The following is a 21,459-nucleotide window of genomic DNA, read 5'->3' as shown; positions in this document are numbered from 1 at the left end:
GATTTTTGTTTCTCAATTTGTTAATGTGCTGGATTACGTTGATTGACTTTCGAATATTGAACCATCCCTGCATACCAGGGATAAATCCCACTTGGTCCGGGTGAATGATCTTTCTGATGTGTAGTTGGATTCGGTTTGCCAGAATTTTATTGAGTATTTTTGCATCTATGTTCATCAGGGAGATAGGTCTGTAGTTTTCTTTCTCTGCTGTGTCTTTTCCGGGCTTAGGAATTAAGGTGATATTGGCTTCGTAGAAGGAATTTGGGAGGATTCCCTCTCTTTCAATCGTTTGGAATAATTTGAGAAGAACTGGGGTTAGTTGTTCTCTAAATGCCTGGTAAAATTCGGCAGTGAAGCCATCCGGTCCTGGGCTCTTCTTTTTCGGTAGTGCGTTTATTACTGATTCAATTTCTTTCATGGTTATGGGTCTGTTTAGATTCTCTATATCTTCACGGCTCAGTTTAGGAAGGTTGCATTTGTCCAGGAATCTATCCATTTCTTCCAGGTTCCCCAATTTGTTAGCATACATCTCTTTGTAGTAGTTTCTGATGATTCTTTTTATTTCTATTGTGTCAGTTGTTACATTTCCATTACTATCTTTGATTTTACAGATTTGGGTCTTCTCTCTCCTTTTTTTGGTTAGTTGGGCCAATGGTGTGTCAGTTTTGTTTATTTTTTCAAAGAACCAGCTCCTGGTTTTGTTGATCTTTTGTATTGTTTTTTTGGTTTCAATTCTGTTTATTTCTTCTCTGATCTTTAGTATTTCTTTCCTCCTTTTGGATTTGGGCTTGATTTGCTGCTGTTTTTCTAGTTCCTTGAGGTGCATGGAGAGTTCATTTGTTTGGTTCCTTTCCAGCTTCTTGATGTAGGCACTAATTGCTATAAACTTTCCTCTTAGCACTGCTTTTGCTGTGTCCCACAGGTTTTGATAGGTTGTGTTATCATTTTCATTTGTTTCTAGAAATCTTTTGATTTCTCTTTTAATTTCTTCGATGACCCACTGTTCATTTAGGATCATGTTGTCCATTCTCCATATATTTGCATATGGTGTAGAGATTCTTGGGTTGTTGATTTCAAGTTTCACTGCACTATGGTCTGAGAAGCTGCATGGTATAGTTTCAATTTTTTTGAACTTGTTGAGGCTCCCTTTATGGCCTAGTATATGGTGAATCCTAGAGAATGTTCCATGTACTGGGGAGAAATATGTGAACTCTGTGTCTGTGGGGTGGAGGGTTCTGAAGATATCTATTAGGTCTATTTGGTCTATGGCATCAATTAGCTCAGTTGTTTCCTTGTTGAATTTCTGTCTGGTTGATCTGTCCATTGGTGAGAGTGGGGTGTTGAAGTCCCCTGTTACTATTGTATTTGAGTCTATATCTCCCTTTAAATCCTTTAGTAATTCTTTCAGGTAGCCAGGCGCCCTGTAATTAGGTGCGTATACATTTATAATAGTAATGTCTTCCTGTTGGATAGATCCTTTAATCATTATATAGTGCCCTTCTCTGTCTCTTTTAATAGTTTTTATGTTAAAGTCTATTTTTTCTGATATTAGGATGGCCACATCAGCTCTTTTTTGATTTCCATTAGCTTGGAGTATCTTTTTCCATCCTTTCACTTTCAGTCTGCGTGCATCTTTGCTGATGAGGTGTGTCTCCTGAAGGCAGCATATAGTTGGATCCTCTTGTTTTATCCAATCCGCTAGTCTGTGCCTCTTTGTCGTGGAATTAAGACCATTCACATTCAATGTGATTACTGTTAAGTACTGTCTTTTTCCCTTCATGTTTCCTGAAACGAGCTGTTTATGTATTTTGAATTTTGTTTGTGGGTTACTCTACATTCACTTTTTTTTGCAGTGAAGTTCTTGTTTTTGTATTTCTGTGTGCAGCACGTCTTTGAGCAAGTGTTGTAGGGTTGGATGCATGGATACAAATTCTTTCAGTTTCTGTTTGTCGTGGAAGATCTTTATTTCCCCTTCATTCACAAATGATAGCTTTGCAGGATATAGCATTCTAGGTTGGCATTGTTTGTCTTTTAAAACTTGGAATATATCATGCCATTGTCTCCTTGCCTGTAGTGTTTGCGATGAGAAGTCTGGGGTGAGTCTGATTGACTTACCCCTGAATGTGATTTGTCGCTTTTCTCTGGCACATTTTAGGATTTGTTCTTTGTGTGTCACTGAACTGAGTGTTGCCACAATGTGTCGTGGTGAATTTCTCTTCTGGTCTACTCTGTTCGGGGTCCTGGTTATCTGTTGTATTTGTGTGTTGTTATCCAGCTGCCTTTGTTTAAAGTTTTCTGATATTATTTCGTTGAAGACACCGTCTAATCCATTCTCTCTTTCCACCCCCTCAGGGACTCCTATTATCCGAACATTACACCGTTTGATTGAATCTTGTAGGTCTCCGACTGTGTTTTTTAATTTTTTAATTTCTTCTTCATGCGATTGAACTGACTGTATTATTTCTGGAAGTTTGTCTTCGAATTCTGATATTCGGTCTTCTATTTCATCTGTTCGATTTCCGAGGGATTCCACGGTGTTTTTTATATGGTCAATTGAGTTTTTCAGTTCTAGTATCTCATTCTGGCTTCTCTTTAAGATCTCTAATCCTTGGGCTTGTTTTTCATTCAGCTCTTGACACTGTTTCTCATTATTTCTAAGTATTCTGATTATTAATTTTATGAATTCTTTTTCTGGCATGTTTTCAACTTCTTCTTCTTCTGCCTCTGTTATGGTTGGTTTAGCCTGCTCCATTGGCAAATTTATATTATCTTCTATGTTTTTTTGGTTTTTGGTTTTGTTTTTTGGCATTCCGTCTGCATGATTTTTCGGGTTGATTTCCCTCTACTATAGGCTGCTGTGAGTCTCTACCAATATCCTGTGTAACCAGGCTGCTCTACACAGCCCGCAGGTAAACAGACAGGATGGCTGCTCTCTGCCCACTGCAGCTCTGGATCCTGTGCTTTTTCCCCACCAGGAGGCGCTATTCAGTAACTTGAGTAGCCGGGTCTCAGGGCTTCGGGCTGCCCTCCCTCGAGCACCCTCAGCTCCACCTTTGGGCTCCGCCTCCGAAGGTTAGTGTGGAGGCAAAGATAGTTCTCCTTTAAGCCCGAATGTAAACAAACAAAATGGCTGCTTCCCGCCCGCTGGAGCTCCGGGGAGGCGCCAAGAGACACTGGCTTACTCAGTCTCTCAATTAGTGTCCCTGAATCGTGCACTCTCTCCGCCGGCGCCACTCACTCTGTTCCGTTTTCTATTTCCTCTCCCACTCAGTCGTGCATGTCCCAGTGTCCGTCCCAGGATGTGTTGGGGGAGGGGCGGTGGCAGCTGTGCCGCGGTGCTGGGCGAGTGCCCCGTCTCACCTCGGCCTCCAGCACTGGTGCGTACACGCTCCTGCTGGTGTCCTGAGTCCCAGGCGTCCGCGTCCTCCCCGTGTGTCCACCCCAACACCCCAGTTTCAGGAAGGGCTTAAAAACTACAAATTTTCATCCCTCTTTGAACCTTCCCTTAGTGGAGCTTCGCTGTGCTCCCTCCCTCTCTATTCCGCCATCTTCCTTCATTCAGCTGCTCCACTTCTAATCCATCTCTGTGTTAATCCACTTGGGAAAGCAGCAGAGGATGGCTCAAGTGCTTGGCCCCCTTCACCCATGTGGGAGGCCTGGAAGAAGCTCCTGGCTCCCGGCTCCTGGCTTTGGCCTGCCCAGCCTAGTCTTTCTTGCCATTTAGGGAGTGAGCCAGCAATGGAAGATCTTTCTCTCTGTCTTTCCTTTTCTCTTTCTGTAACTCTGACTTTCAAATAAATAAATAAATCTTTAAAACAACAACAACAAAGAGTTAACTGTAAAGAAGACAAACAGGTTAGGATAGGAGCATGGGTTCTGAGATCTAATTGCCAGGCCTGCCACTGGCTAGATCTTTGAAGTTGGACATGGTTCTTTACCTCTACAAGTATCATTTCTCTCATCTGTAAATTCAGAACAGTGATACAACCTAACTCATACAGTTGTTTGAGTATTAAGGGCAAATCTATAATGAACCCTCAATAAATGTTAGGGGCTATTATGATTCTTATTGTTATTTGGAGTCCTGTATACTCAGGGTTCCCACTTCGATTCACAGTCAATGAAGAGAAATGAGCCTTACACCTCTTCCTGAGAACTCGTCATTTAGATTCAGTCAATACTCCGGGTTATCTAGTGATATCAGTTTTAAGGGCAAGCTGAGCTAAAAATCCATACATGAATATAGGTTCAAAAGTTGATATCTCACTTATGTGCAGCCCCATAAATTTTCAGGATTAAAAAACTAGCATCATTACCTTCAAGAAGTTTGTGGATTCACTTCAGAATGCCAACAAGGGAATCGATATTTTAGCAATATTGAATCCTGGAAAGGTGGCCCCTAAGGAGTGCTCTGAGGGCTGGGTGAGGCAGTTATCTGAATCACTTATTCATTGCTTCTGAAGACAATGATCAACAAAGATGATGTCTATTAGAGGCTGTTGTTTTTACTCAGCCAAGCCTACTTTTGTGGAACCATCTTGATATCCACAGAAATAGGATGATTAAAATAATAATTGGATCATTTTACATACTGTGAGAAGAACTTATCATATAGAATGAGAGTTACTATGATAAGATTTTGATTAATTGTTTCTTAAACATTTGCAAGTTTTCAGGTGGAGAAGCCAGCTACCTCTACCCATTTTAAAGAGCTTTTTCAACAACATTTTTTCATAAACTCTGAAGCTCAAAAAAATAGCCAAAGCCAATGAATAAAATAAAATGAATTGAATTCTAAAACAGAAAAGGAGGGGCCGGAGCCGTAGCACCGTAGGTTAATCCTCCACCTGCGACACCAGCATCCCATATGGGCTCCGGTTCAGGTCCCGGCTGATCCTCTTCCAGTCCAGCTCTCTGCTATGGCCTGGGAAAGCAGTAGAAGCTGGCCCAAGTGCTTGGGCCCCTGCACCCACATGAGACACCAGGAAGAAGAAACTGGCTGCTGGCTTCGGATCGGCGCAGCTCTGGCCGTTGCAGCCATCTGGGGAGTGAACCAATGGAAGGAAGACCTTTCTCTCTGTCTCTCCCTCTCACTGTAACTCTACCTCTCAAATAAATAAATAAATATAAAAATAAAAAAAAAAAAACAGAAAAGGAATTTGAAAAGTCATTTGCAGTGTGAAAGCTTATGCAAATGGAAAAGCACCAGAAAAGAGAGGATATCTCTGCTGAAGCAGCACGGGGGTTAGGATTCAGGAGGTCATTTAAGGAAAATTCTGTATGTTCCTTGAGCATCAACACATTTTGAGAGTCAAAGATTTTCCTCAATTTTGCTCAGTGTATATTCAAGAGCTTAAACTTGATCACTACTGAAAACAGAGATGGTGAAGTGTTATGCAGGGATCCTTAGGGACACAGTTAATGCTCATCTTTTGAGTAGATATATCTCAGGAAACTGCTTACTCAATTAAAACCCAAACTCTGAGGATCAGAACTGTAGCCAATGGTCTAATTTCTAGTCATAAGAAACAGGATTTAGAGACCAGGCCTTATATAACATTCCAAATTTCACTTGAGCCACATATAATTTTATTCAGTTCCACATATAATTATTGTTCATTCTCTAGCAGGAAAAAAATCATGAAATTCTCTGATTATGATTAGCTCATGCTGTACATTTTGGTCAGCTGTTTGGGTGGGGTTAGAACTCTACCAGAAGAGGTTAACAATGACGTTAGTTCATGGGGAGTTCATTGGCATCAATAACTGGATGGTAAACAGGCTTCATCCAGGTTGTTCATGACCATTTGCAAAGGGGTTCAGGACTGCCTGGTTCTGTCAGGTTAGTGGTCTCTCTGTTAATAGACAGAATGTTTTTAACTCTAATAGATAGCTCATCACCACCAAACTTATGCTTCACAGTGCAAGTGTCAATCTCCAGTTTGGTATTAATGCCCTGAAAAAAGGTATCATTAATGTTGTGATCTGAGGAGTGAAGCACATGGCATACCCTTTATAGAAAATATTGACACTATTCACATTAGGTTCTAGATCCTTTGAAACCTTCTTTAAAGTGTTTTGAGGATTTTCAATGAGCATTTCAGTATTGGCCAGTCTCATGTATATCAAACACATAAATAGAACATGAAGTTTCCTAAAGCCAAAGACTCATCTTCTCACCTGAGCTACCAAAACATCTCATTTTGACGTGACTTAACTTTGAAAGAAAGGTTACAGCCTTGGCCGGTGCCACGGCTCACTAGGCTAATCCTCCACCTGCGGCACCGGCACACAGGGTTCTAGTCCCGGTTGGGGTGCCGGGTTCTGTCCCGGTTGCCCGTCTTCCAGTCCAGCTCTCTGCTGTGGCCTGGGAGTGCAGTGGAGGATGGCCCAAGTGCTTGGGCCCTGCACCCCATGGGAGACCAGGAGGAAGCACCTGGCTCCTGGTTTCGGATCAGCACGCAGGCCATGGCAGCCATTGGGTGGGGGGGGTGTGTGTGAACCAATGGAAAGGAAGACCTTTCTCTCTGTCTCTCTTTCTCTCTGCCTAAATCTACCTGTCAAAAAAAAAAAAAAAAAAAAAAAAAAAGAATGGTTGCAGCCCATAGTAAAGGATTTTACCACAGTGTGGAATAAAATACATACTCATCACAGAATTCATAATAAAAAGAATCCTATATAGGAAAAACTTGGTTGCATTTGAGCCATAAGAGAATAATTTGATCACATATTCACCACCACTAATTCTCCACTGAGCCATGAAATGGATTAAAGTTCTAAAAATAAATATTGATGGAGGATTTCTACTAATACTATCACAAGAATACATTTTAATAGTAAACAGATCAAGGGAGAAGTTCTTTTTCTAGAACTAAAACAAGCTAAAACTTCTTTTTAAGATGAAATCCTTTACTAATTTACATTAGTATAACCTCTGTACATTTGTTATCCTTTAAACATTGATTATGTGGGACCTAAAAAGCTTTCCTGACCTTTTGGTCTTTTGAGAAAGCTCTGCATGCCTCCCTGCCAGTGGCCTACATGTTGACTTAGTTTTGGTGAACATCTTGGTGGCTTTAATAGAAAATTTTATAACCTACATTTTTCTCTGCCACTTAATGACATCATGTTAGATAAATTCTTGAAAATAACAATGGAAAAAGATGTTTAAGATTCTACCATTTTAATAGATTTATCATTCTCCTTCTTGATTCATACACACACAAAAATTAACTCACACTTCTAGAGGTAATTACAAAATTTATATATTCATAGAAAACCAGCTTACAAGTAGATGATATCACAATTTGATATTTATGAAATGCCAGTTTTCCATAAATATAGAAAATCAGCAATTATCACTAGAGCTGTTTATTAACATTTGGAAGAAAATAAATAACAAAGAGGCTCATTACTCATTAAAATTCCTCAATAATATAACAATTATTCCCCTCTCAAAATAGTGCTATGTGATATCCATGTTTCAACCTCAGAGTCACTTTATGTTAGTCAGGTTACATTTAAAACAATCCTTGTTAAAATATTCTCGTTAGCCTTTTCATATATTTATTTCCTTAACAACCCATTTTTAAGTCTTTTTTATTCATGCATGTGAATGCATTGTATATTCAAAGCACAATCATTAGCTATCAAGAATGTATTTATTTCTAAGTTTGCTGGTGAGATACTGAGATGGAATTAGAATGAATTTTTGGCATAATTATGAGCTTTTTGTAGGTATAAGCCCAACTAGTCATTTTGTTCATGCGCAGGAGCAGACCTGTGTGAGTATATGAGTGGATTGGTAACCCAGAACCACACTGGCACTCCTGGAGAAAGGATCTCCATGTGCATAAAGGGACACACATTTACTCACTATTGGACAGAGTACATTGTTTCTCAACACGGACTACTAAATTTTATAAGAGAATATTGTACTTCGCAAATCACCCATTTGTTCCATTGTGTAGAAATTTTAAGTGTTTGGGGTTAGTTTATCATTGTGTGTTCGTTCTGCCTAATCTCAGAACAACCAGGTTTTCACCAAGAATTCCTCTTTGTAAAGACTCCTTCCTGATGTGAAGAAAGGAACAAATTTAGGGCACTGGTTTCTAGCTAGTTTGTTTTTAGGAGCAGGATTGCAATTTTTGAAGAGAGGAAAGAAAGAATGCACAAATAAAGTAGGTCTAGGTAGATTGTATTTAAAAATGATAGCTGACGGCTGGTGCCGTGGCTCAATAGGCTAATCCTCCACCTAGCAGTGCTGGCACACCAGGTTCTAGTCCCCTGGATTCTGTCCCCGTTGCCCCTCTTCCAGGCCAGCTCTCTGCTGTGGCCTGGGAGTGCAGTGGAGGATGGCCCAAGTGCTTGGGCCCTGCACCCGCATGGGAGACCAGGAGGAAGTACCTGGCTCCTGGCTTTGGATCGGCGCTGCGTGCCAGCCGTAGTGGCCACTTTGTGGGGTGAACCAACGGCAAAGGAAGACCTTTTTCTCTGTCTCTCTCTCTCACTGTCCACTCTGCCTGTCCAAAAAAAAAAAAAAAAATGATAGCTGACAGTTGTCTAACACTGTGTTGAAGGATTTAGGGTGCATACTATGCAAGCACAGAATGGCACTCCACCAAGATCATGAGCAGTAATGTGCTCAGAGCTCAGACAATGAGCAGCATCCACAGATCTCCCCTCAGTGGCTGAGGGTATGCGGATCATTCACACTGGTGATCATTCAGTGGACTTGAGTCATAAACATGTATTACTCTTAGAATTGGAAGGAATCATGGAGGTCAGTCAGCCTAACACCCAATCTCTTCTACCTTGTCCCTGGCAAATGATCATTCAGCTTTTTTTCTTCTTAAATCTTTTAGCTATTCCTATCCATATTTATTGCCAAATATTTAGATAATCTTGTTAATATACATTCTTAAGGAAGGAAAAAATGTTAACACAATGACAGCATCTAGATTAAACTTGTTGCATAGACATCTACAGGCACATATGAAATCATAATGTAAGGTTTGCTCCATAATTTATTTTTCTAACCTACTATATATTCTGAACATTTTTCTCTGTCCATAAATCAGTATTTATATAATCACTTTAAAGCCTAAATAGTGTGTAAATCTATAACTTATCCAACAGATCGTTATTGTTGGGTAAATATGTTATTTAGTGTTTTCTTATATTTCAAATATTGGAATTATTTTGTGTATTTTAACAAAGTTTTCCAGTTATTTCTTTGAAAAAGTTCCTAGAAACTCAGCTTTTCTTTGAACGTTTCTAGCCTTGGGAAATATTGTACATCCCGAGGCAAACTTTTTCATCATTGGACAGCTTTAATTCAAATAAAAGCTGCTCCTGGTTCTCAAGAATAAGTCAAATTCTTCTTTTAGACTGTAGCTTTCTTTTTCTAATGCTGTGCACATGTTATAGCCCTTTATTATTCAGACTTAGGAAGTTGGTATCAAATAAACATTTATTGAACACCCAGAAGAAGACAGGGCTATTTTTTGGCTTGGAAGGATTTTTTTGTTTGTTTTTGCTTTTTCCAACTTTACTGAAGTATAACTGACAAATAAAATTGTATTTTAGGTGTACAATGTGATATTTTGATATACGTATGCATTGTGAAGTGCTTAATCCAAGATTATCAACATATCTATTTCCTCTCGTTAGCTTGTGTGATGTGGGGGAAGGGGAAGGCCTTTTAAAATCTACTTTTTATCCAAGTCTCAAGGGTCTGATGTGATGTTATTATCCTTAGTCACCATTAGATCCCTGGATGTAGTTTCCTCTTGTGGACCTGGAACTATGTACTTTTTGAGAATGTTCTCCCCATTTCTCCTACCCACAAGCTTCTGGCAATCACCTTTCTACTCTGATTCTGAGTTTGAGTTTTTAGAGTCCACATATAAGTGAGATCATGTATTTTTCTTTTGTATATTTAGCTTACTTCACTTAGAATACTGTCATTCAGGTTATCCACATTGCAACAAATGATAGGATTTCCTTTCATAAGGCTGAATGTGTGTGTGTGTGTGTGCGTGTGTATCTCCCACATTTTCTTCATGCATTCATTCATTGATGTACCCTTAGGTTGATTCCATATCTTAGCTATTGCTGAGAATGATTCAATGAACACAGGAGTGCAAGTATCTATAGTGCCTACTAATTTTATTTCCTTTGAAATATCCTCAGAAATGGGATTGCTGGATCATATGGTAGTTCTATTTTTAATTTTTTAGGAACCTCCAAGAGTTTTCCATAGTCGTGCCAACAGTACGTAAGAGTTCCCTTCGCCCTACAGCCTTGCCAACCCTTGTTATCTTTTGTCTTTTTCATATAAGTTTTAACTTTTTATGTATTTGTTTATAGCTATAAATTCCTAATATTCAGAAATTATGCTTTCCACATTCTGTACATCTTCTTTACCCTCCTCTGGACACTTCCTTATACTGTCATCTCTCTTTAGATGTTTTAAAGAAGGGGTAGTATAACACATTTTCATATGTTTCAAATGTTATGCGATTTCAACTGATGCCTAAGATCTAAAATATCATCTTCTATTTTTAGGCTGGGTTAGCAATGGCAGAGGTTGTTAATTTTTCCTCACTATTAATTCTTTCTTTACCTTTAGTTACAGAAGACAGCATTGGGACCAGACAGAAGAATATATTTTCCAACCATTTTGGCAGCTAAATGGGAGCTATACTTTTATTTTGGCCAATAGGATATAATCAGAAATAATTTGTGGAATTTCTGGCTTAACAGAAGCTGAATCAAATATCCTCTCCCTCTTTTCCTTTCTTATTCATGTATTAGAAACACATAATCACTGACACCTCAGCAGTCTTCTTGGACTATGGGGAACCTTGCAACTGGAAGTCATGCCAATGATAACCATGAGCCTTCCATTCCATCAACTACCTACTTCCAGACTCTTTTTTTCTGTATAAGAGAAATAGATTTCTATTTTATTCAAGCCAACTGTTATTTCTGGCTTCTTTTAACAGCTTTACTCTTTTGCTAGTTACTAATTGCTTAATTAAGATACAAGGGGCATACCCATTAGTGTTAATAGAGGTAATTATTAATTATTTCTCCACTACTAGAATCTTCTCTTGCTATGATAAAATCATAGTAGGAAAAAATGACCTGGTCAAAGAAGAACATCATATAAAGTGTGTACAATCAAAGTATTTACTTTTTTGTAAAGATTTATTTTATTTATTTGGAAGACAGAGTTAGAGAGAGAGGTAGAATCAGAGAGAGAGAGAGGTCTTCCATTCTGCTGGTTCATTCCCCAAATGATCGCAATGGCCAGAGCTGGGTTAATCTGAAGCCAGGAGCCAGGAGCTTCTTCTGGGTCTCCCACATGGATGCAGGAGCCCAAGGACTTGGGCCATATTCTACTTTCTCAGGCCATAACAGAGAGCTAGATTGGAAGAGGAGCAGCAGGGACTCAAACCGGCACCCATATGGGATGCCAGCACTGCAGGCTAGGTCTTTAATCTGCTATGCCATAGCACTGGCCTCCAATCAAAGTATTTATAATCATTTTGGAAAGAAATGCCTTGATATACATAATAATTCTTATAACCTTGTATTCAGTTAGTACCCTAGCCTGATATGATAAACATAAAATCTATCACACCTTTCATAGTCTACTTGGAAAATGGTATTTGCCACTAAAATTTAATTTTTAAGATTTATTTATTTGAAATGCAGGGTGACAGAGAGACAGAAAGATCTTCCAACTGCTGGCTCACTTCCCAAATGGCCACAAGAGCTGGGGCTGGGCCAGGCCGAAGCCAAGAGTCAGGAACGTCATCCTGGTTTCCCACAGGAGTGGCAGGAGCCCAAGGACTTGGGCCATCATCTGTTGCAGTTCCAGTCTCATTACTTGGAAATTGGATTGGAAACTGAGAAGCCAGGCCTCAGATTGGAACTCTGATATGGGATGTTGATGGTGCAAGCAGTGGTTTGGAACACTGTGCCACAGCACCAGCCTCTGTGTCTACAATTCTAGTATCTCAAATATTTCCAATACTTACTTAACGGATCAGAAGTAGGATGATTGGTATCAACAAAGCCAAAGGTTAAGAGAATAGAGAGATAAGCTGGGAAAATAAGGGAACTGAAGTTTAGGATCTCATTGGTCTAGTGTAAATATATGACTGTTTCTTAGAAGGCAGTGAGCAAGAAAACTCTAAGGCGAAAAAAGTCTTGAATGGAGAAATTAAGAGATAAATAGAATGTATTAATTATCCAACCAAAAATACTGTGCTGCTCCAAAATGCTTTCTTTTTCCCTGTGTCTTTGTGTCTCCTCCTTGGCTCAGAGTGAGACACAGGCTGTAGGAAAATCTAAGAAAGAATGATGGCAAGTCCTATTCAACGATCAGAAGAAATCTCAAAATTGAAGAAGGAAGAAGAGCCCCATATGCTTCCCACGGTCAGAGAGAATTCTTGGATCTTGCTGTTTGCAGCAACTGTTGTTAGTACATATTCCTGGGTTTGATTTCCATTTGAAATTCCATTTCCTATTATGCAGAAAATTGAATGATATTAACATAAATAGCCAATTTAAATGTAAGATAACAATGATGAGTATAATTCTAACAGCAATGTCATGAAGCTATTTTAAATTAACTTTGTAAAAATAGGTTTAAGTTTCATTCAATGTACACTTTAACAGGGTTATAAATTCTTTCAGAAAATAACCACAGAAGTTTCAAACTTGAGGCTATCTGGAATCACTGCTAAAGAGCTGTCAAGAGAGCAATTACAAATGAATTTTAATGATATTAATGGTAGTCAGTTGCAGCTGAAAAACTTACAAGGAAAGAAATGTTTGTTTTTCCCTCCCAAAGTCAAGAAGAAATTAATCGTTTTGATGATCATGGGATATGGTGTTCAGGTGAAATTCTGCCTTAGGTGTAATGATTACTCCTGTTATATAAAAAAAACAAGAGAGGAATGACAAAGGGGGAACAAATCCAGGGGAATTCTTTCCTTGGAAAACTGTTAAGAAGGTATTCACAGAAATTACTCAACTAAAGTACTCATCCAAGCCGGTGCCGCGGCTCACTAGGCTAATCCTCCGCCTTGCGGCGCCGGCACACCGGGTTCTAGTCCCGGTTGGGGCGCCGGATTCTGTCCCGGTTGCCCCTCTTCCAGGCCAGCTCTCTGCTGTGGCCAGGGAGTGCAGTGGAGGATGGCCCAGGTGCTTGGGCCCTGCACCCCATGGGAGACCAGGAAAAGCACCTGGCTCCTGGCTCCTGCCATCGGATCAGCGCGGTGCGCCGGCCGCAGCGCACAGGCCGTGGCGGCCATTGGAGGGTGAACCAACGGCAAAGGAAGACCTTTCTCTCTCTCTCTCTCTCTCACTGTCCACTCTGCCTGTCAAAAAAAAAAAAAAAAAATCAAATCTCAAAAAAAAAAAAAAAAAAAATAAAGTACTCATCCAGCACACACAAAATGAGCAATGACCCTTGACACCCAGAATAGCCCTAAAAGACTTCGTATGCCTTAGAAATGATTTAAACTGTAAACTAGAAATCAAAGTAAATTGGATGGTAACTGTCATCCAGTGCATAATAATTTGAACTTATTCAAAATGTTTACTACTAAGAATAATTTTTGATGAAATGTGTTCTAGACTTACCTATTTCAAATAAAAAGTGGGGGGAAGTATTTGTTTTGTGATTATTTAAGATGGTTAGGGTAAACAAGGAAGTCAAAAATGTTTGTTCTCATTGTAACAACAACAATAAGAAGGATAAAACTTGAGGAAAAAATTAAATTTACTTTTGTCAGTAGGGTTAGTGAAGAACAGAAAATGCAAGGAAGCCTTAATGAACTGAATTCCAGAGAAATAAGTGATTTATTGGTAAGAAGAGAATTGTAGGAGCTTCTACCCATGGAGTCTGCTATTTGATCTGCAGCAGTTAAAGAAGTTGCCACAGAAGAAGAGACTTTGCAGGGACCAAGAGAGTGTGAACTGGTCAAAGGGAGATTCAATGATTGTTTATAGCCCTTGTCTCTTGAGGAACAGTGTTCTTTTTTTCTTTACTCTTACTATTTGTTGAACTCTTTTACTTAGTGTAGAGTTCACTATAGGACCATTAAATAAACTGAAAATAGATCTTCATAAAAATTAGGAGTGGGAATGTGAGAAGGAGGAGAAGGAAGGGTTGGAGGTTGGCTGGGAGGGAGGGTGTGGGAAAAGTGTCACTATGTTCCTAAATCTGTATATATAAAATACATGAAACTTGTAAAACTTAAATAAAATTAAAAAAAGAAAGAATCTGTAAGAGACCCAAATGAAAACTGCCTGGAAATTCTCTTCCCATCCCTACCCAGAATTTTGCTGAGAAATTCAAAGACTGGAAAACAAAGAGAAACAACAGTCTTGAACTTGGACTCTTGAGCAGCCCTGCAGAGAGGAATCCAAAGGTCAACCAAAAGTATGTGCTGCTAGAGTCCATGCCCCTCCCTCCTTTTGTAAGCACCAGATCAAAACCACAGTGCAGGCACAGGAGGTTGGGGTCAGATAATCACAGGTGATCTCAGTCTCATTTAGGTTGCTCTAGGAGAAATGTGAATGAATAGGCCTCAGCCTAAATGCCAAAGGGGAGAATATGAATGTTCTGGGAAGTAAGGAAAGCGAAACGAGAAGTTTTTCCTCAGTTTCCACTATTTGTAATATGCAATGTTGATAGTACAGCACAAAAATATGTGATATGAGAATGAGCAGGAAAATGGGAACCCTAGGAAGGTGCTTCAAAAAGCTTGTGGAAAATGGAATTCAAAGATAACTTAATTTTTGTACAAAAAATTTGAAAGTCATGCATGGTCTTTTCTTAATATACATTTTTCATAAACTTTGTGAAGACCTCTCATATTAAAAGGAAACATATTCAATAAAAACAGAAATTAGAATTAGCATTAAAATAGCTAAAGAATTTACTGGAAAAGATGGATATAATGAATGATGAGCAAAAATATTTCAGGAATAAAAACTATTTTAAAAACACCAAAAGGACATTCTAGAACTGATTAATGCAATATCTGAAATTAAAAAAGAAAAACATTGGATGGACTGAACAGCAGATTGGACATTACAGAAGAAAAGACTATGACCTTGAAGATAGATCAACACAAATTATTTAAATGGGTTGGAGACACATTTAAGAATAGAGTACCTGACACTTATAGACTGATAAGCGGACAAACATACATGGACTTGGAGTCCCAGATGTGTCAATTTACACATCATTCAAAAGTGAAGAGGGGGGCAGGCTTTGTAGTACAGCAGGTTAAGCCACTACTCGGGACACCCACATCTCATATCAGAGGGCCTGGTTTGAGTCCCAGCTGCTCTGCACTTCTCATCCAGCTTCCTGATAATATATATGCTTAGGAGGCAATGGACTGTGGCCCAAGAACTTGGGTTCCTGCCACCCACATGGGAGACCTAGATGGAGCTATTGGCTCCTGGCTATAGTCTGGCCTACCCCAGGCTGTTGTGGGCATTCATGGAGTAAATCAGAAGTCGTAAAGTGCATTTCTCTTGTGCTAATTCTTTTTTTTCTCTCTCTCTTTGTGTCTCTCCCTCTCTCACTGATATTTTGCCTTTCAAATAAACAAATAGATCTTTTCTTTCAAAAATGAAGATCAATCAGGAGACAGTGTACTGGACTGCCTTATGTAATTTTGGGGCAATTTGATGCAAATCTATAATCATTTCAAAAGAAATGAAAGTGAAAGAAAGACATTTTCAGATAAATGAGAAGTGAGAGAACTCTGTGGCAATAGATCCAAAAACATAAGAAATATTTCAGGTTGGAAAGGAATACTCATGATAGAAATATGAATCTATTCCAAGGAAAGAAGAGGACTCGCTCTCTCGATCTCTCTCTTACGCTCTCCCCCCTCTTTTCCTTCTTTACTCCTTCCCTCCAGTCTGTGGAGTTTCCCCACCAACAAACCCTTTCCCTTACTCTGGTGTTTGGTGTGTTTTGTGGCGGTCTCACACTGATGCTGTGACTCGGATCTAGGCTCCCCCAGTGACTTTGCTCTCCCTTCAGGAATCTCTGAGCTGCCTTGGGGTCCTGTATTTCTGCCAGTCACAAAACACACCCCCAGAACTCCTTCCACACCACTGAACACCTGGTGATCTCCATTCACACATGGGTCTTCCAGATTCTGAGGTAAGATGTGGAACGGGAAATTCTCATAGTGATTGCTATTATGGGTTGTGGCTTCCCTCTACTTTGTGTCAAAGTCCTGGTATCAGGCACCAAAACCACTATGAACATTGTGTCCAGGCAACAGTGAGTGTGGTTGATGACTCAACCTCCTGTTTCCCTTCTACAGGCTATGCCCTGGGCTCCTGTGGGTGCATGGGTGGCGACCCCACCCTCTGTTCCCATATCATCTCATGAGTTGGATGGTCATGATCTTGGGGAGATCCCATATGTTCAAGCTTTTTCCTATCTTCAATCTAAACCTTCTATGTTTACTTCCTGCTCTCCGGCCCAGGTCCTTTTGGCCTCCAGAATTTCCACTAGAAGTCAAAGGCCTGAGCTGAAACCCCTTCCTTCTACATTCACAGCTCTGATTCACTGTACCTCCCCCTCCAATCCAGGAATTTCGACTTTATCTTAAAACCAGACCTGGTTCAAAGTCTACTTCCCATGTCGCATCAGTGATCCTCCCACAAGTTTGGGAATGGCAGCCTCCAAGCTTTCACCCTCCCGCCCTTGTCCTCCAACTGATCTTTGCCCCTCTCTCTCCTGTTCCAGTTTTTCCATAAGAATAGCAAGGGAGTGGTGATCCCAACCTTCTGAGCTCCCTGTTTACTAAGAAACAAATTAGGTATCCCACCCTCCAGGGGCTCTTTTGGATTATCTTGAGCAAGCTAGACAGGGAAATCAGTCCTTTGCCCTCCACCCCAGTGGACTCCTTTTCTGTGCCGCACTGGCTGCTGGCCCATAGTCACTTTTGGGAACTGTCTGGAAGCTGCCTGAACTTTTGTCCCAGAGGCAGTCCCAAGTAGCTGACTGTTGTCGAGGACATCATTGGCCTAAGGTGTTCTTAGGGTAAAAAAGCAACTGTAACTAGACACTGAGTTTGAAGAAATTTCTCTCTTCAAATCTAGGAAGATCACTACCTTTAAAAATATTGCTTTGTAACTGGCCTAACTTACTTTGCAATTTATTTTAACAAGTTTCCAATGCTATAGCAATGGGTAATCAGTACTCAATGAAACAGGAATAGGTAATCAATACTAGTTATAGATGAATACAATTTTAATTTTAATTGAATTCAGATAGAGATATAATATAATATAATATAATATCAACATCTTAAGTCATTTAGGTGTAACACCTAAATGTTAAATTGGGTAAAAGCATATGAGATAAATGCATCTAAATGTAAACTTTGGTACTCTCAGCACATTATATTCTATAGAAAAACTATTTGGGTTTGTTAACAAATATGTTTTCATAAACTGTCTATGAGAAATAGTTCAACACTGCTAAAAGTAACTCAGGCTGAAATTTGATGTGTTACCTTATTTAAAAATGTTGTCTTAAGTTGGAGATTTTTAACAGGTTATTTCAAAATGTAAATCAAGGAAGATTAAGAAAGAGTTTTGTTTTTTTTTTTTTTTGAATAAAGGACATAGTTTGTAAGAATTACTTTACCCTCAGGGCTCGTTTACTCTGCACTGGAATGGAAATGATAGGACATTTCAAGTAAGTTGAAGAGGGTGTGTGGAAGTCACAGAAGGTTATGAAAGAAAGAAATTTTGGATACAAAAGCTATTAATCTATTTCTCTTTGACATAGAGTTAGAATCGGGTCCTCTGTTAAAATAATGAGTTAATCTATTGCATTCTCTGAATGTCTCTGTAAGCTGTAATTGCTTAAAAAGTTTTAAACAAGTTATGATTTGTTTAAATATATGCTTATTCAAAAACATTTGAGTAATCACCTTGTAACAGTGATCAGATCTGGTCTATATTATGTCGTGATGTTAAGGGATCTTACTTAAACCAGATATTTTAAGCCTTCTTGGCATCCTTGATAGGCATTCAAAAAAAATCAAAGTTCCAAATTATTTGGACTTTGATATTTCCAGCTGGGCCCCTGGCACTATCAAAAGGATATGTCTCTCATCTTGTAGAGACACCAACTAATCAGGCTATTTGGATTACATTAGAAGTACTGTCAACATATGAAAAGGTGCTAAATTTTAAGTTTTGATAATATAAAGTGTTACTGATACAAACGTCTGAAAGTTAAAAAGTCTAACGATCTTGTGTTACTAGATATGATGGTTATCTTAATGAGACAAGCCCAGAGACCTAAAAGGGTTAAATGCTTTGCAAAATTCTACAGGTGCTTTCAAAAATCCTGTGTGAAGTAAGCAAGTGCCTCTTGTTGGTTAATGAGTTTATAATTTTAAACGTGGCAATTTAGTCTTTTGTCATCTACAGCTTTGTATATCAGATTTGCTGCTCATAAAACTACGCATTGTTGGTTCTGTGTTTAGCTGTCCTCCTGTAGGTTCCCATGGACTTTTTCTAGCTACTTCTATTGTATTCAGTACTTTGGGATGGCTCTGTAAAAAGATGAACCCAATAACGCATTATGGGTTACAACTGGGAGAAAGTATGGTTAATCCAGGTTACTAAGAGCAGAAAGTAATTCTAATTGGTTGATGGTAAAAAAAAACAGCTAAAGATTTTAGGAAACTATTACTGAAGCTGCTCTATTGTTCTATCTTGTATGTTATGTTACACATGTGCATATATTGTATGTCTACATGGGAAAATTTATTTATTTATTTGACAGGCAGAGTGGACAGTGAGAGAGAGACACAGAGAGAAAGGTCTTCCTTTGCCGTTGGTTCACCCTCCAATGGCCGCCGCGGCCAGCGCGCTGCGGCCGGCGCACCGCGCTGATCCGATGGCAGGAGCCAGGAGCCAGGTGCTTTTCCTGGTCTCCCATGGGGTGCAGGGCCCAAGCACCTGGGCCATCCTCCACTGCACTCCCTGGCCACAGCAGAGAGCTGGCCTGGAAGAGGGGCAACCGGGACAGAATCCGGCGCCCCAACCGGGACTAGAACCCGGTGTGCCGGCGCCGCAAGGCGGAGGATTAGCCTAGTGAGCCGCGGCGCCGGCGGCATGGGAAAATTTATTAAGAGCTTTGTTTTAATTGGCTTATAGATAAAAGATTGCTCATAAATTTAAACTGCAAAATTAATCAAAGATACATTTTGATTCATGTGACCTGAATCTCTGTATCAGATGTTTTAAATCTGTTGGTAGAAAGAAACTAAAAACGTTTTTATATGTCTTTGTTTGAGTTAAACAAGCAGCTACAAGATGTTATATGTTAAAGAGATGTTTCCAAATACATGTATTCTTAAAATTTATAGAAGGACCCTCTGGTAAATGTTTTCCTAAGTTGTTATTTAACGATTGAAATTGCTTGCTAAGTTTTCATTTGATATTGCTATTGTCAGTAAGCAATCTGGTCTGATTCCCTCATTTCTTTATTCTAATCCTAATTTAGTTCTCTATTCTCTTCAAGGTGGGAAATTGACTCTATACTGAAGGACTCTCCAAGATGCACAATTTGATTTTTAGATCTTGTAAAAGGGATGGCTAACTTTTTTTGTAATAATGGTATAGCCAAAAGGAGAGCTTAAATTATAATTTTACAGCTAGATTTACTTCACCATGGGCACAATAAAGAGACAAAACCTCCCTTTTTTAAACCAAACAAAGGGAGAGAGTTTTACTAATGACTTAAAATTTAATAAATAAGGTGGTCATCCTTTTTGACATAGCTTTCCTCATGGACATTGTCTACCTCACAAAAAACCTCTATTAGAACATGCCTGTGACTATAGACTTCTAGTTTAGGCCTCTGAAGATTAGAGATAGGACTTGAGAACCCCCTTAACTTGTATCCTCTGGTCTGCATTAACAAAATACAGGAGAAAAGAAAGCTAGGCATCAGAAGCAATGTAAAGATAGGTGGTAAGCCAATTAATGGCTGCTCTACACAGTGATCTGCCATCAAAGAAACCCAATGGGCCAGTCCATTGCATTGGTTTTCAATGTGGAAAGCCAGGGCTTCAGCAGAAGTCAGCTTATGAAGAGCCCTGGCAGCTCTGCCAGCCAAGAGTTGGGTCACTGGAAATGGAAGTGCCCGGGAGTCGAAGGACGCCTGGGTCAGAGCCACAGATCTTGCTGGCTCTAAGCTGAAAAGCCCTTCACTTGGCCCAGCTTCCAGAGTAACCACTGCTACAGGGGGGACGGCCATTTAGGGTCAACAACATTGCAGGCAAAACTGTAAGTTTCCCATTAGAGATGCCACCTGCCTTTACCTGACCACCTCTCCTCCCAGACCAGCTAGGTAATGGAAGTCAACAGGCTGCCTTCCCAAGGAGGTTCACACTTCCTTTATGATGTACCCCACGTGAAGAGATAAATACATTTGGGCCTCATAACTGACAAGGCCTTAAAGCCCACCTGATTATTATCAGGCCCCTTCTGTCAGCTTCTATTTGCCTCTCAATCAGAAAACTTATTTGTGTTTAGACAGCAGCTTTCTTAGGTTCTCTAATAATGACTCTGTCCTTTTTTCTATTTGTCCTAGACCTTATCTAGCCCCCTTGGGGTCTCATTCCTTTGTAGTCATAGCCTCTACTATAACATCAATGGCTCTGCTTCTGCCCTGTGTATATTGATTGTCCTCTCCCCGACTTAATGTTGTATGATTGTTCAGAATTTCTCTACAGACAAACCCCTCTACCCACAAAAGATGAATGGCCTTTCTCTCAGTCTTGCTTTAAATCCATCAAACAGTCTTAACAAGGGTCCAGAGACTCCCTTCATTTCCTCTCTTCTATGAAATCCTCTCACTACTTGGATAATGCCACTCTTAGGACCATTGGTTGCTATTCTCACCCTGTCTTTTTTACTACTGTGTCCATTTAAGTGTTTACAGGAGTTGATAATGGGATGAACCAAGGCCTTCACCAGCCAGGCAGTCAACCAAATGCTGTTACAGGGATATACTCTGCTCCCTACACAGGAGACAGTGGCTTGAGACATCACCCCATGCCAGCGAAGAGCACCTCATCACCCCATGTCAGCAGGAAGTAGCTCTGAAGACAGATCATTGTCCCTTTACCCCTCCTGGACTTTTGGGGCTACTGTAATCCCATAAAACTCTTGCTTTATAAAAAAAAAATGGGGGAGGGGGGATGTTAGTAAAATGGTACAGTCTTATCTATGGCACAATCTATATCCCAGACACCTTCCTAGGCTTTAGCCCCAGCTGCCATTGCTGGAAGTGAGGTGACCACATGGCCCATCCACTGGTGTCAGCTCCACCCCCATCCTAATGAGATTTGCTGCTCCTACTTCCCTGCCCAC

Source organism: Oryctolagus cuniculus, chromosome 5, assembly GCF_964237555.1.
Source record: "Oryctolagus cuniculus chromosome 5, mOryCun1.1, whole genome shotgun sequence".
NCBI lineage: Eukaryota > Metazoa > Chordata > Mammalia > Lagomorpha > Leporidae > Oryctolagus > Oryctolagus cuniculus.
The sequence above is the reverse complement of the archived record's forward strand: the minus strand, read 5'-3'. Positions refer to the sequence as shown.